Consider the following 17,084-nt stretch of genomic DNA (forward strand, 5'->3'; position numbering starts at 1 on the left):
AGCGCCGCTAATCGCGCCTGGGATACAGAAGCACTGGCAGGTTAGTGCACGCATACGACATAAGGAAGAACAGATATATATAACATTTGGTGAGAGCCGACAATGTTTAGTTTAACTACCAGCGTGAATAAATACAGATTGACTAGACGAAATGTATAATGATCCTTAAGACTACGGAGAAGATTGGGTAGATGGTTCTCTATGCTGTAATAACACGTGGAACAAGTTTCATCATTATCAAGTTTCATTATTACATTATGAGTGCGCAAGGAATAAGTTAAATATGGATCTTGCATAAATGTATAGGTATTTTTACACAAGTCACTAACAGCGGCATATGTTGTTTTCTCTTTCGCTTTACGTGTTATTTGTCAATCGTTTTTGTCCCCTGTGGGTACCCTGTATTTTTCAATGTTCTTGCAATACATCTATTGAAATATGAATGTATAATTTTTGATGTTTTTGATGATGGTAGAACAATTTAAGTAATCTTGAATAGATTTATTCCTCTGAAGAAGGAAACAAGGTTTTCCGAAATGCATTAGCCACAGGGTTATCGTTTGCCTACAAAACAGCAAATTACAAATTACATAACTCCTGTATTTCCTGGTCTCTCCCGGTTAATCCCTAATCCTTATAGCTGTCGCGGTCACCATGTACCTGAGTTGTATGCGAGGATTGCCCTACGCAACTTCCTACAGCACCCAGGAGAGCTCTAGAATGAACAGAGCACTCTAAGGAGAAATAAAAAAAAGCAGGAGGAAAACCTGTCAACAAAACGTGGGAGGACCCCCAGGCTACAGAAGGGAAAAAAACAAAAAAAAAAGGATTTAGAAAAGGGAATCAGAGCAGAAAAAAACAATAGGATTTTTGAATTACACCTACCTAGGGTTTTGTAGATGAAAGATGTAGACCTGTTTAGTAAAAGGATGCCATAACCCAGGAAACCATATGACGAAACACAGTGGTATAAAGAAAAAGGTGACAAAGGCAAGGGACATACCTGTGGAAACACGGACCACCTAAGGGGAACAAAGGAGAATGTAAGTCCAAATGATCCCAAGGGCCACAGAAGAGGATAGTGACATGCGTAGGGTTTCCAGAAAATCAGAAGTCCAGACAAATCCAAAAGTCACAGCCCAAAAGTGATTCCAACAGTAACATGCCAAAATCAGGATGCAGAATTAATTCGGTAGAACCAGCCCAAGTCAAGCACAAGAAATCACTAAGGTGGGAGAGGGAAGGGGAAGTAACGGAATAGAAGAGAGGCTGGGATGGATAGGATAAGAGACTGGGATACCGAGGAGCTGGATCGGGAAACAGAACAAACGAGCACTGCACGAACATGCGCAGCCCACAACAACAAGGCCCCACTAACTTGTTGCAGAGCAGGGTTTCCTTCCATCATGGATATATTTACTGCATCCTTTGCGGCTGGCAAGTCTGCTGACCGTGAGATGGCCTTTTCATCACCTGTTGCCACAGGGCCTGCTGTGAAGTGTAGTTCTTCCAAGCATGTAGCCACCAAGGTATTCCCGGATGCCATATGTACAGTTGAATCACGCGGCACGGCCTGCTTCCTGACACCAGCTTGCCTTCTTCATCACCAACACCTGCTTAAGGGAGATCCAGCTGAACTTGCATTTCCAGAAACCCTAACTCCAACCACCACCATAATGATTGACGTAATTGATGTATGACTGGGAGAATCTGTTCATAATAATGTTGAGTGTACATCCCACTGGCTCAAGATGTAGATTGTGAAAGGATGTATATGGTCCCTTACACAAGGCACTAGACAAATGGATGCTGCCAAGTCCCTCGGACTGTGAGCTCCGACCTGACATCTTCTCCTGGGAAAGCAGCTGCAGCAGTCTTGATTGCAATTACAGTATCTTAGGTACTGGAAGGAAAAGCTTGCCCTCCTGAGTCCAGACTCATCGATGTTGCTCCTATAGAAGAAAGATGTTGACAGTGGATGATATTGGATGTGCAGATGTTTATTAATTAAAGATCACATTTTCCTACAGAGGGAGCATGTGATCTCTATATCCCTTTTCTTTCTGGCCTTGGAAGGAGAATGCATGAACCAATCGTCCAGGTAGGGATATAACTGGACACCCGTTAGATGAAGATTCTCAATCAAAGGAATCATTCATTTCGGAAACACCCAATTAACTCATGTGAACCGGGAAGAATAAATAACTGGAAGTGTTGATCTTGAATGGGGATCTGCGGGAATTTCTAGTTAGCTGGGAAGTGATGCAGTGATAAGCATCTTTGAAATTCGTTGTTGTCATGAACTCTCCCTGATGAACCAGGTAAAGGACAGACTGAACGTTTTCCATTTTTAGAGGCAAATAAGTCTGTCTTTTTCCAAATGCTACAGGTTAAGTATCATTTGAAATCCTTCTAATACTTCTAATAATTCCGCCATGAGAAAGAAAGAAGAATATTGGCATCCTCGCACAGACTAGAAACTGGGACCATCCTGTTCTTTGCCAGGTGCATCTGAATTCTGAGCTGGAGCACCTCCAATTTCTCCCAACAAACTGGAAGTGGAGTCATAAAGACAACAGACTCAGACGGGACAAGCTGAACTACAACCTGTTTTCCTGCTGTGCAATCTGGAGGGCCTAGCTGTCTTTGACTGCCTCTTTCCAAGCATGGATGAAAAAGTGACCTGCCACCCACTGGTGATTCCTCACTTAATGTGGATGTGGAGAGAAGACAGGCCTTGACCCCCTCACAGAGAGGATCCATCCTGCTCTTGCTGTCATCCAGTCCCTGGCGGTCTCCTGGTATTGTTGAAAACTATGGATCTGGTTGGAAACTTCAGTGATTAAGGAGATTTACCCTGCAGAAAGAAGTACTTTTAATCCACAAAGGTCTTCTTTGCCATGCTATCTAATTTCCGCGAAACAACATCTCGCTTTGAAAAGCAGACAACGAACAACGCTCTTCTGAGAGGCATTTGTTTTCCATTTTTGGATGTGAATATGAGGCCTCAGTGCTACTGATGCACAGCCTGTCATGGCAGCGGACATTACTGAATTCATCACTGTGTCAGACATGAGATGCACCTTCTTCTCCATCATGGCCAAAGACTCTGAGCAGTCCTACTCTTGGTTTGTTTGATCAAAGAGGAGCTGAAAGTCCTTCAGAGGGGACTCTCGCAAATAGACCATATATATGCATGCTTGACCTAAGAGATCCATCAGATCCGATATAGGTTGTGCTTATGGCAGCATCTCCCATCCTGTCCAGGGCATGTCTAGGTGCCATATCCTTAGAACCCACAGAAGCCCTGCCTCTCATATGTGGGATAACTGAGTCCACCTTAATGTTTTCTGACATATTATCAGTGCCCCCATGTACACAGTGGCCCTCACTAAAAGGTTGGCGGAATGGGTTTACCGGCACCGGTAAAGGTGCCGGTAAACCTGTTCCGCCCTATTACGAGGTCTCCCCGCGGGACCCGCAATGGGCGCCTCGAAAAACCAGGCGTCCTTACCGGGTCCCGCGAGGGGACCAGGGACCTAACAACGAGTCTGTCATTAACGGGCCCGTTGTTAGCTACATCCCCATTCCCATTGAGCCCTATGGGGGCTCGAATGGGAATGGGGAAGGACCGGGTCTGGGTTCCTCGGACGGGGAATTACCGGGTCCGCCAAGGTTGCGATGGCCCGGTAATTCCTCATTCGAGGAACCCGGGCCCGGATTGCGGTATGGAGGCAACCATGCCGCTAAAAGCGGCATGGTTACCTCCAACCTTCTAATGAGGCCCAGTATCTTTTAGACAAGAATTCAGATCCTGCCACCCCTTGTAATGGTCTTCTGCATGGTCTAAAGCACAGGGTCCATTTTGCTGACATGGCATTATTTCTGCTAAGACATTGGGCCTCATTACAAATCAGGCGGTCTGGAAATAACGGTGGTGGTAAACCCACCGCCACCGTTGTTTCCAGACCGCCTGATCCTGACTCCTGCAGGCGGGAGGTGATGTTCCCGCCAGGTTTGACCTGGCGAGTTTAACACCGCCCACCTGCAGGAGGACGAGGAAACACCGGCAGCATCACGAGATGCTGCCGTTGTTTCTATGATCCCCATTCCCATTGAGTCCCATAGGACTCAATGGGAATGGGGATTAACACTATTCCGCCTCCGTGATTCCCGGGAAACCGGGGTTGTAATGCCCCGGTAATTCCGGGAATCACGGAGGCGGAATGGTAATTCGAGTCCGGCAGTAACGAGGCGGTTTTACCGCCTCGGTTACCGCTGGACTCGTAATGAGGCCCAATCTTTTATCTCTTGATCCTCATTAGGGGTACTAAATATTCCAAATCCTCCCATACATGCACCAGAATTACAGGTATTTTTTCTTTGGAAATGTATCTTCTCTTGCCGTCTGGGTCCTCCTCAGCCCCATCTGCAAAATTCTTGACCATTTCCCTTTCTTCTTGCAGAGCCTTAGATATCACCTGGGCCACTGCCAAGGTAAAATGTTCTTTTGTTTTTGGAAGCCCATGATTGGTTGGGCATCAAACATGAGTGAAACCCTTAATGTGAGGTACTTGGGGTGAGAAATTAAAATGTTGTACCTCAACATTTCATCATTTTCTCTTTTTATTTGCTGTATGTATACAATTTCACTAGCCAGAGGGGGCCCCAGACGACGGTAATGGGGTCCCCGACTGCCAGGATCATACTATGATCGGGGACCGAGAGGGTTCGGCCCCCTCAGGGGCAGACTGACATGGTAGATCGCAAAACTGAAATCCCAGTGTTCAATTTGTCCAATACTGTTCTAACTAAGAATGAGATGTCAATACTATCGAAAGGACTCTCATTTGTCCCTACCAATCCAACAAACTGGCATACAGCAGAATCGGAAATTTGCAATTTCTTTAGAACAATTAGACTGAAAGTATATTTCAAAAACCATGAAAATTCAGTAGATCTAGAGGATACAGGCTTGCGTCCTAAATCCACATTTTGTCTAATACACAGCCAAATGCCTAAAGAGGTGGCCACGTTCGAGAGATGTGTGCTAAAAGAAATTCATGACTTGAGAACAAAGAAACCCAAGGTGAGACACAACCTCACTAACCAAGAAAGAAAGGCACTCAAAAATCTAAGCTCAAATCAAGAACTTGTAATAAAGACAGCGGATAAAGAAGGGGCATTGTGGTGCAAACGAAAGAGCAATATTTGACAATGGTGATGGCATTCGTAAATCAAAGAGAAAACTATCTTCCCCTTGAAAGGGACCCTACCCCGACAACAAAACAGCTAATACAGGAGACCACTTTACTAGGGAGGGAAAGAGAACGGATATCACAAAAGGAATATGACTATATGAACAACCCTGAAGGAAGGACACCCCTATTTTACACCATCCCCAAAATCCACAAAGACCCCAATAGCTGCCCGACAGTATCAGGGTGTGGCTCAATATTGGAACTGGTAAATAGATTTTTGACTACTTTCTCAAACCAGTGAGCATTTTAGTTCAGCCATACCTACGAGACACCTTGGCAACTATTGCTTGCTTTGAGGAAGAACCATTCAATCCCTCACAAGAGATGTTAGTGACTATGGATATGACAACACTACGCACTAGCATCCAACAGGATCAAGTATTGGAATGTGTCCAAAGTCAACTATATTTACATGATCTACAATGAAGGGTACCAACTGAGTCTATAGTAGACTTATTACACACAGCACTCATGAAAAATGACTTTAAATTTGATCATAAATCATATCAGCAGGTGAATGGAATAGCAATGGGGGAAACTTTTGCCCCAGCCTAGCAATCATTTTTATGGCATGTTTTGAGGAGAGAAATATTTTCTTGCTCACTAACCTCTATGCAGAAAGCATCCACAAATGGAACCGCTTTATAGATGATATGAGTTTCATCTGGAGGGGCAGCAGGGAGAACTTGCAACAATTTCAGGACTGGCTCAATGATCGAAACCCACACATCAAGTTCACAATGAATGTGAGTGACCAGGAGATCCACTTTTTGGATCAAAGCATTAGCACTGACAATGGAAAGTTGAAATGCACACTTTTCAAGAACCCCCAGGCAAAGATGCGCTGCTGCAGTACGGTAGCTATCACCCTGTGAATCTGAAGCAAAATCTTCCCTATGGACAGTTTCTAAGGGTATGCGCAACTGCACTTCCTTGAATGATTATCAGGTGCATGCAGGGGACCATGGGGCTAGACTAAAAAGCCAGAGGATACCCCATAAAATTACTCAGCCATGCCAAAAAGAGAGCCAGGTACACACCACGGGAAGAACTTCTGACATCCAGGGTTAGACCAGAACAACAAAGCAACCAGAAATGGACATGTGTCACCATTGTTTGCCACTAGTGAAACTAGTCCTACCAGATGAACCATGTACCAGAATGGCATTAAAATGATCGAGAAATCTCAAAGAACACCTTACGCTGCCTTATTTAAAAATCAACCACAGAAAATATCATTATGGAATGTGAGACAGATTGTGGGACAACACCTGTGTGGAACTTGCACAGTGTGCAGATTCACACGCAAAATGAACACATTCACAGTGGAAGGCAGACCTTGGGTCCTAAAACAATTCACCAACTGCGAAACATCGAGTGCAGTTTATTGTATACAGTGTCCATGTGGTATGAAATATACTTAGGTCGGATTGGCAACAAGTAGTGCATTTAACTTGGTTTTCACTGATGCACTTTTAGTTCGTCAGATTACTGCAAATTCAATTTGCAATTGGGGACAACAGCTTAATTTTACAGGAAATATTTACTGTTCTTATTCCTGTTATGTTGTGTCTCCTACCTTTTTCTTTTGTTCTTTTTCCCTTCATTTTTTAGGTTTCCATTTTTCCTTTTCCTTTCTCTCGGTTCTATAGTAATAATTTTTATTACTTTTGGGATTGGAAATTGGTTCTGTGCAATATGTTTTTGAATTATAATTGCATTATGCACTTTATATTCACTTTAGCTCATAGGATGCCTACTAGATCAATATGCACTTTAATTGGAGATATCCAACACTGATTGTCTGATTTTATGCTGTTTTATCATGATCTCAGCACTACGTTTAATTTGATTAGATATATGTATAATAAAGATTGACTGATTTTATATGATCCTTGGCCTGGCCTATCCCCTCATTGAGCTCCTACATTGAGAGCAATTTACCCCGCTTGATTCTTCAGCGGTTTGATTCACGTGACCCCCCTTCTCCTTTGCTCATTGTTCTGTTACTCCCCTGGGTCCACGTGGTTGGGGACGCCTATCCTTGTTTACATGTATGAAATATATTGGACAAACATCAAGACCAGTGCGTAAGACAATAGGAGAGCATCGCTCTTGCATTAGATGCAAAACACAAACCAATCCCCTCATAGCACATTACATAGGTCATCAGCACACACCTTATGATATGACATGGTGGATCATAGACACAGTAAGAAACTCTGCAAACAGCACAAGGGCTCTCATACATAAGAAGTCCTGGTGGATCCACAAATTGGGCACAAATCTGACAGGTCTCAATGAAGAATTTACCTTTATGTGATACAAAGGAGACCCGAAATTAAGCACCCTACTTTGAGCTATGCATGTAGGGAACCAACTTGAGAACCTAACATGTTACAGCCTGATAACTCTAACCCCCAAAGAATAGGATGGACGTGGCATTTTAGAATGCACGCAATACATGGTCAAGGGTGGCGCCATTCACCCAGAAACATCCGGTATACTAGAAGAACTGGATCAGTTTGAGTGCTGCAATGCATGTTAATTACCTGCACTGCTAAGTTTTATTAATGAAGAGCCAAACCTCTACCACTTCTGTGACTTTGGGCCATCATTATGCACCAGGTAGATGTACTAAAATATAAACATATGGTGTTGGGCTCACTGGCTCACTAGTGTGAGGCACACAGTTTTGCAATGCAATAGAAAGCAAAGATCTCCCATTGTAGATTGCTATGTAAAGGACTGATCGAGTGCACGCTGTCAAAATTTGTTGTTGACAACTACCGATACGATCAGCAATCACAATGACTGCTCAAGTACACGGGTGGAATCAAATACACCAAGGCACTTTACAGACGACATTTACATGTTTGGAATGGCTATGCACGGCTGACTCCCATACTTGACCAGTGCGACCGGCAGCAGCAGTTGCCAAGCAAAATGAAGCACTGTACAACTCATGCATGCACATTGCCATATACCAACCACAGCAGACTATGTACTGTATAACTAGCAATATGGAAAGACATTATGTCACGGAGTTCCCCCCTTCTCACCTGAGACCGATCCTTGCTGGACTCCGTGGGCGGTGTCTTCTTGCGGACAGACCTGGACTTGAATAAGGCTGAGCGAGTCTCTTCCGACTCCAGCGTGCGTTTAAGATTCCGGGATGGAGCAATCCGGGGATCTGGGAAACGAAGAAGACGTGCTGATGGCGTACGAGTCCAGGAAGCAAGAGGAAAAGGGAAAGGGGGAAGGAATGGAAGTAGAAAAGCTAGGAACCAGGAAAGTAATACTGCAAACTACGGAGCACACGTCTGATCGCTACTTGGCAATAGCATTGAGACGCGCAGAGCCGCAAGGGTGCGGTCTATTAGTAGAATACGTTACGTCCAACGTATAGACCGCGGAAGGCGTGTCACGCTGGACGGCCATGTTGGGAGTGTAAGGGAATGCAAGTCCCGTTGCGATGCGGACCAGGAAGACCAAAAGGGGCACGTCCTGTGGGTCATGACAGCATGCCTCCTCCGAAAACCTGTTCCTCCAGGTTTGCCTGGGTGTATGAGGTGGTATCTTCTGAGCGGTCAAGGGGTATTCAGATTAGAAAGTAGTTCCCAAGTTCTTTCACTGAGGGGATATCCTTTCCATTCAACCAGATATTGACGCTGACCCCGTTTATACTTGGAGTCGCATATCCGGGACACTTCATATTCCAGTTGATTGTCCACCACCACAGGAGTGGGTCTGCAGGATTTCCGGGAGGATTGAATGTAAGGTTTTAATAAGGAGGTGTGAAAAACTGGGTGAATCTTTTTCCAGAAGTCTGGTAACTTGAGCCGGTACAAGACTGGGTTTATAATTTCCTTGATGGAAAACGGACCATAATACCGGGGGGCCACTTGGTTTGGCCGTAGATGTCGGGGTAGTAATTTTGAGGACAACCAGACTTGATCTCCAACTGAATAAGAAGGCCCGAGTCTTCTTTTGGAGTCCGCATATCTCTTGGTCTGTGTTCTGGCCTTCTCTAAGTGCTCTTTGGTCTCCTTATGTATGTTGATGAGTGTTTCAATCCAGGAGTCGACAGTAGGTACCGGTGTGGGTTGTGGAAGAACAGAGGGCAGAACTGATGGATGGAATACTTGGCTGCAATAAAAGGGACTGGTCTTAACTGCTGAATGATCAGAATTGTTATAGGCAAATTCAGCCACGGGTATCAGGAGCGACCAGTCATTCTGAACCTTAGTAGCAAAACATCGAAGATATTGTTCCAGAGTCTGATTAGCACGTTCTGTGGCCCCGTTGGTTTGAGGGTGATAACCTGATGAAAGAGCGCGTTGGATTCCTAATATTTGACAGAGATGTTTCCAGAATTATGAGACGTACTGAGGTCCTCGATCGGAAATTATCTTGGAAGGAAGTCCATGAAGGCGGAATATGTGCTCCAGGAAGATTCCAGCCAGTTCAGATGAGGATGGTAGCTTATTGAGGAGTGTAAAATGAGCCATATGAGTGAACAAGTCAATGGTGACCATGATGGTGGTATACCTTCTGGAAGGCGGTAATTCCACAATGAAGTCTGTAGCGATAAATTCCCATGGCCTTGTTGGCAGTGCGGGTTGTAGCAGAAGACCCGCCGGCCTCTTGTTGTCATGTTTATTCTGACTACAGATTGCACAGGCTCGGACGTATAGTTGTACGTCAGTCTTCATTTTAGGCCACCAAAATTGTCTTTGTATGAGGTGGAGGGTGTTGGTGATGCCACGATGTCCGGAGTGAAGGGTATCATGACAGAGGTTTATTATTCTTTGTTGTAATTTCTGTGTAGGAATGAGCAGAGCGTTGTCCTTGAACAAATATCCTTCCTCGACTCTCAGATTCCATTGATTCTTTCTTAAAATATTCTTCCAGAGTTCAGAGGATTGGGTTTGTACTCGGATTTCTTCCAGGAGGTTGACTGCTTGGGCTACAAAAATCGTGTGGGGAAACATCTTAGGATAGGCCTTATCTTCAATAGTTTCATAGTCAGGCCGTCGAGATAAGGCGTCAGCAATCAAGTTTTGTGATCCAGGAGCATGAGTGATGTGGAACTGGTACTGGGCAAAGAAGAAGGCCCAACGAGCCTGACGACTGTTCCGACACTCTAATGACTGTAGAATTTGAGGTTTTCAGTGGTCCGTGCGGACCTGGACTGGATATCTTGCTCCCAGGAGTAGATGTCGCCACTCAGTGAAGGCTTGGCGGATGGCTAAAAGTTCTTTTTCCAGGACGGAGTATTGTGTCTCACTGGGAGTCAGGGTTCGTGAAAGGTAAGCAATGGGGTGTTCTAGTTTATCCTCAAATTCTTGCTTCAACACCGCTCCAATGGCGTAGTTAGAGGCATCCGTTTCCACAAGGAATGGTCGATCAATGTCGTGTTGGGCCAGAATGGGAGCTTGAGTAAATCTTGTCTTCAAGAGTTGGAATGCCTTATCTTGCGGAATAGACCAGACAAAGGGGCTGTCTTTCTTCAGGAGAGCAACAATCGGTTGAACAATCTCAGAGAAGGTGGGTATAAACTTCCGGTAGAAATTGGCAAGCCCCAGGAAGGATTGAACTTATTTCACGGACGTGGGAGCAGGCCAGGATAATATAGCCTTTACCTTTGAAGGGTCCATGCCAATTCCCTCTGGAGTAAGGATAAAACCTAGTTAATGAACAGAAGCAACGTGAAACAGACATTTCTCGGGTTTGGCCAAGAGTTTATGTTCACGGAGTCGTTGTAGTACTGCCTTTACATGCTCTTCATGCTTTAGAAGGTCCTTGGAGTAGATCAAAATGTTGTCCAGGTAGACGATGACGAAGAGGAATAGCATGTCAGAGAACACCCTGTCCATAAAACGTTGAAAGACTGCTGGGGCATTAGCTAATCCAAAGGGCATGACCAGATATTCAAAGTGACCAAAGGGTGTTGTGAATGCTGTTTTCCATTCGTCTCCTTCCTGGATACGAATCAAATGATAGGCACCCCGGAGGTCCAGTTTCGTGAAAATCACAGTGCCTCTGACCGCTTCCAGGTTATACGAGATTAAGGGTAAAGGGTACCGGTCCTTGAGGGTGCATTGACTTAATCCACGATAATCGAGGCAGGGTCTGAGTTCCTTAGTGTCCTTCTTAGGAACAAAGAACAATGAAGCTCCGGCTGGAGATTTTGATGGCTTTATGGTGCCATTCTCAAGGTTGGTATCCAAGTATTCTTGGAGGGCCTTTTTCTCAGGTTCGGAAAGGATGAATATCCTGCCAAAAGGAATCACTGCTGAGGGATCCGTGTCTATGGTGCAGTCTTCAGGCCTATGAGGGGGTAAGGCCTGGACTATGGCAGTTGAGAACACATCAACAAATCCCTGATAGGCCTTAGGAACCTGCACGATATTGGAAACCATGAGAGGTGCTTGATGGTCTATTGGTGGTTCTTTGGAGGGGGTCAAGGAGGGATCCAGGATTAGACAGTGAGACATACAAAACTCTGAGCCGAGGAATAGTGATCCTGCTGTCCAATTGATATACGGATTGTGTTTCTGTAACCAGGGCATGCCCAGTACCATGGGGTAATGAGCTGACTTAATAATGTCGAATTGAATCCGCTGTTGGTGGTGGTTAATTGAAAGCTGGATCTCTTTGGTCTGCAGGCTTATGGGCCCCGAAGTGAGGGGTCTTCCATCGATCGCTTCCACTGGCTGCATGATGCTTCGTATGTGATGTGGTGACTAAAAACCCAATCTTGATCAATTAATATTCCCATAGCCCCGCAGTCCACCAAGGCCAAAAAAAACAGGATAGGTCTTATTCCCGGAGTTTGCTAGGAAGGCCTGTAGTATCACTAGATTGTTTTGTCCAGGAGAGTTCAAGGATGGAATTGATGTGGAGCAAACATCTCTCTCCCGAAGCCCTGCTCCATCTAGGATCGGGAGTTTGTGTTTCCCGAACGCCGAGGAGGGGCCAGAGGGCATTCTCTAAGCAAGTGTTTGTCTGAGGCACAATACATGCACAACCCCGTATTAATCCTTCTCATCCTTTCTTGCGGGGATATGGGTCCACGGAAGGCTCCTATCTGTATGGGTTCCGGTTCGGTGACTGATCCAGGGTTTGTGTCAGATTTGGAGGTACTCTCAAAGGACACCTTCGGAGGGTTTCCCCTAGATTTTTTCTTCTCTGCCTTCCTTTCCTGGATGCGAAAGTCTATTCGCATGGCAAGGTCCATAAGAGCCTGGAATGAGTTTGGTCGGGCCACTCTGGCTAACTCATCTTTAATCTCCTCATTTAGTCCTCTCCTGAAAAGGGTAAAAATTGCCTCCGGAGACCAATCAGCTTCCTTGACCAATTGCTTGAAGCGGGTTCCATACGTGAGCACATCCTGGGATCCCTGCTGAAAGTCTAAGAGGCGTTCCTGGGCACTAAAGACCTGCTCAGGGCGATCAAACATGGTCTTTAGGGCCCGTATGAAACCATCGTAGTCATCTAGGAGAGCATCGCCGGAGTTAACTAGGGGTGTAGCCCAGGTTAAAGGATTTCCGGAAAGTTGAGAGATTATGAACCCCACCTCAGCCCTGGGAGTGGAAAAGTAATAGGGCTTAAATGTAAAGTGAACCAAACTTGAGTCCAGGAATCCACTAAGGGTTTTTGCCGACCCATCGTATTTGTCAACAATGCCGCCCAGTAACACACTTTCTTTTGCGGCTGAATCACGTGATAGAACTAATTTCTTGAGAGCAGCTTTTTCCGCCTTTAAATTTCTGCTCCTCTGTGGTTAATTCTTGCATATCTCGCATCAGGTCCTGGACGGCCACTTCCATGTCGACTTTGAGTGCGGTCGGTAGGCGTCTCAAACTGTCACAGAGTTCCCCCCTTCTCACCTGAGACCAATCCTTGCTGGACTCCGTGGGCGGTGTCTTCTTGCGGACAGACCTGGACTTGAATAAGGCTGAGCGAGTCTCTTCCGACTCCAGCGTGCGTTTAAGATTCCGGGATGCAGCAATCCGGGGATCCGGGAAACGAAGAAGACGTGCTGATGGCGCACGAGTCCAGGAAGCAAGAGGAAAAGGGAAAGGGGCAAGGAATGGAAGTAGAAAAGCTAGGAACCAGGAAAGTAATACTGCGAACTACAGAGCACACGTCTGATCGCTACTTGGCAATAGCATTGAGACGCGCGGAGCGGTGGGGGTGCGGTCTATTAGTAGAATACGTTTCGTCCAATGTATAGACTGCGGAAGGCGTGTCACGCTGGACCGCCATGTTGGGAGTGTCAGGGAATGCAAGGCCCGTTGCAATAAGGACCAGGAAGACCAAAAGGGGCGCGTCATGTGGGTTATGACACATTAAACATTAACATCTGAATTCAAATATCATCCCAAGCACGTCGGCAAAAGCAATAGCGTTCACCCATTACCCTGGTGAATAATGGGTAGGGCGATTGCGGGTTACCAGAGACACCAGCGTGGCAATTCACGACTGGTTTTCCAGGCAACGCAATGATCGTGCTGTGCAAGCGCAATAGCAAGGTACCTAGGGCAATGGTCCATGGGCTCTCAAACAAAACAGACATGTACGTACTGCAGCCGCTCACACGCAAAGATGCAAGTGCTCCATTTAGAAAGGGGATCAGTTGCAGAAAAGGTAAACTACCCGATGCACTGCTATCCACACATATCAAGCACAATATACACATATATATGTTTGCATGCCAGTGAAAAATTGACCCACAGTAGAAGATACATATGCAATCCCTTTAGATATATGTGCTTTTTCTGTGAAATGACATGAACACAAAGTAAATATGAACCATAGCCATTTTATAGATTCAAGGCCAACAACCAATATTGTGTTCCGCGGAAATCGATAGACTCTACACTTCTCCATGTTTCTGAAAACCCTTGGAATACCCAAAGCAACATCCTGCAAGGAGCCCACAAAGAGGGTAAGAATTGGGTTTAATATGTACTGTTGGGCGCTGGATTAACTCAGAATTTATGATGAACATTTCCAATAGGTCCAAGACAAGAGGCAGGGAGCCACTAACCAGTACTAATTAAGAACAGGAGGATATCAAACGTATTGAGCAAGGTCAGTATTAAGGTGATTAGGTCACAGATTATGTAAAGCTCTGACTCTATTATCATTTTAGTTGTTTGAGATTAAATAATAAATGTATGAACTAAGTCATTTTACACACATATTGATGTTGCTTTCCAGGGTCCCTATATACCAAACGGTCCTGAGGAAGGTGTGAATATTACATGTCCACCGAAACGTCAATCTATTGATAAAAGAACAAAAGGAGTTGGAAAATTGTTTCCATACACAATGTTGACCTGGTTGAAATTAAAATAATTTGTTTTATGGGTTTTAGATCACAAGGTGATGGTGGCTGCACAAACAGCACTTAGGGCTAGTGATAGAAATGTGCATGAGTATGTAATATGTAATATGTACATCAGCATTTAATAAGCAATGTAGAAAGTCTATTGGTAAAGAAATAACCCATAGATCACACTTCATCAACTATTAAGAATGAGCGAGTTAAGAGATATTTAAAAATAGCGAAATTGTATGCACACAGCAAATAAAAAAAGAACATTATAAAAAGTTGAGGTACAACAGTGTAATTATAGAGGATTGGTTAGGGGCAGATTGAACAAAAGGGGCAACAGCATTTTGTCCTTAGCGATTCCCTGCATCCTTGGGAGTGCCTGGTCATAGAACGGGAATGTGAATGGGACCTCCTTCTCATGAATTCTCATTCAAGAAGAATGTTTAATCTTCAGTGTGGCATCTGAACCCTTCATGATTGTGATCCATTTTCCTTATCAAAGGAGGAAGCTGCTGGTATTATGTAAGACAACACAACTGCTTACCTGTCTTCTCATCTTTTCATCACCAAATGCAGGAAAGCATGCACCTCCACATAATTGAGTACCAATGATGTTCTGACACATGAGCACCGGGTGAAGTCAGCAAGAGCGGAGGCCCCACTCCCTACCCTTTACTTAACATATCATCTAAGCTCTTGCATCTTTGGACATCCCATTGGACCCATAGCAAGAACCCATGAGCATTGACTCTGGCTGACCCTTTGCTTCCAGAACAAAAATGCAGTAGCAGCCACGATGTCATCACATACTTTTAACACTGGGTAAGGTAAGGGGAGGACCTGGTAAATGTACGCATTAGGAAATAAAGTTTTTATGGTTTTGGATCAGAGAGAACCACTAAGTCTCACTAAGTCTCAACAGTGACAAATGTGGCAAGGGGGTGGTCTAGGGGTAACAAGTTGACAGTGCCATGTGGCACTTTTGGGGCTCGTACATATGTCTCTGCTTCGCGTTTGGCAATGAGAGGCTTAGATAGCATCATACCTAACCTTCATCAAGGCATAAAATGCGAAGTGTCACATAGCAATGCTATGCAATTCTGTAGGTTTGCTAACTGAATCGACATTTGTGTGGCACAGCTAACTATTTAAATTACCCAGTTCAACGAAAGCACAGCTCACCCTGCATTCTTCTCTTGCCCTCAGGGCTATCTCCACCCTCTTTCCTCTGTTCACTGCAAGTTAAAATGGGCTAAAGAGAGAGAGAGTGCAACAGCAACCATGTCCTCTACTCTTAAAAGTGCCAAAGGCCTGTGTTAAAGTGCTAAGCAAAAACAGTTATTTCTGTTTCAAATAACTGCAAGCCAGTGTACATTCATGAGCTAACCTTTGCATTTCACAGACACTCATCTCACAAATGTCTTACTTCAGTGGTACACGAAAATGCTGTATAGTTGCTCATTTTATGCCTTGGGTACAAATAACTTCTGGTGACATTAAAATTATGAGTAGTACAACATTGCTAATCAAATAGGTTTTTTTGCTAACCAAGAAACTTTTAATTAGTAAACTCTGCTGATCCATTTTTGAAAACTAATTTATGCCTTGCTTCATTCATGCTTAATTCTAACAAGCATTAGCAGAAGCCAGATCACATCAGTGATCACGGCAAATAAAAAGACTGAGGCACAGCAAATAGCAAACAGGTAAATGCCCAGCAGGCACAAAACGATCACCCCTGCGGTTTAGGTAGCTCCCGCTACAAAGGGACCACTATGTTGTCCTGAAGCCTCTAAGTCTCTGGTTGTTGGGAAAATCAGGGTACCCTCACTACATTGTGCATCCCACTACCCTTCATTTTATGTTACGCTACCGATGCACTGCACGTTTCTCAACTTGTGGCTACCGCTACACAGATGTTTTAGACTACAACCGTCATTTTCCTTCGCCACTGAATATGCTTCTGGGAATTGAAGTCCAACATATCTGGAGGGCTACAAGTTTGGCATGCACAAATGGACTGTAGTCCATATTGAATCAGAGAAAGAGGTGAAATGTTGGGTTATTTCAGCACTGCAGAGCCGAGCAGAAATGTAAAAAAGTCATATTTGCCAAGTACTGTGTGTTACCTAACATGAAATGCTGGAATCAGCTGGTAGTCTTTCACATCTGAATTTGCAAATGCACAGTAGAACTAGACAGAACATCGTCCCCCACAGCCTTTCCTCATACAGCCTCCACCCCTAACAAGCCATGGGCGTAACAGACACTCCTGCAGGCCCTAATCCTCACTGCACAAGGGCTTGCAGAGAAACATGTGTGAGTATGTGTGTGTGCATGGGTACATACATGTGTACATGTGTGTTCATATGTGTATGCGTGTTTGTATGTGTGTGCATGTTCACTCCCCCAAAGTTGGCTGGAATGGTAGCCAGTCATTTTGCCACAGCATTCTTTTTGCGGTTTATCTGGGA

General features: G+C 44.7%; 1 protein-coding gene across 15 annotated transcripts in view; it reads right to left on the minus strand.

Annotated features, from left to right (window-relative positions):
* Positions 1-17,084, minus strand: part of PTPRM (protein tyrosine phosphatase receptor type M) — a 2,094,608-nt gene that overhangs the window by 716,058 nt on the left and 1,361,466 nt on the right. The gene's annotated exons all lie outside the window — the stretch shown is intronic.

Source organism: Ambystoma mexicanum, chromosome 5q (assembly GCF_040938575.1).
Source record: "Ambystoma mexicanum isolate Mex_15411 chromosome 5q, UKY_AmexF1_1, whole genome shotgun sequence".
Classification (NCBI taxonomy): Eukaryota; Metazoa; Chordata; class Amphibia; order Caudata; family Ambystomatidae; genus Ambystoma; species Ambystoma mexicanum.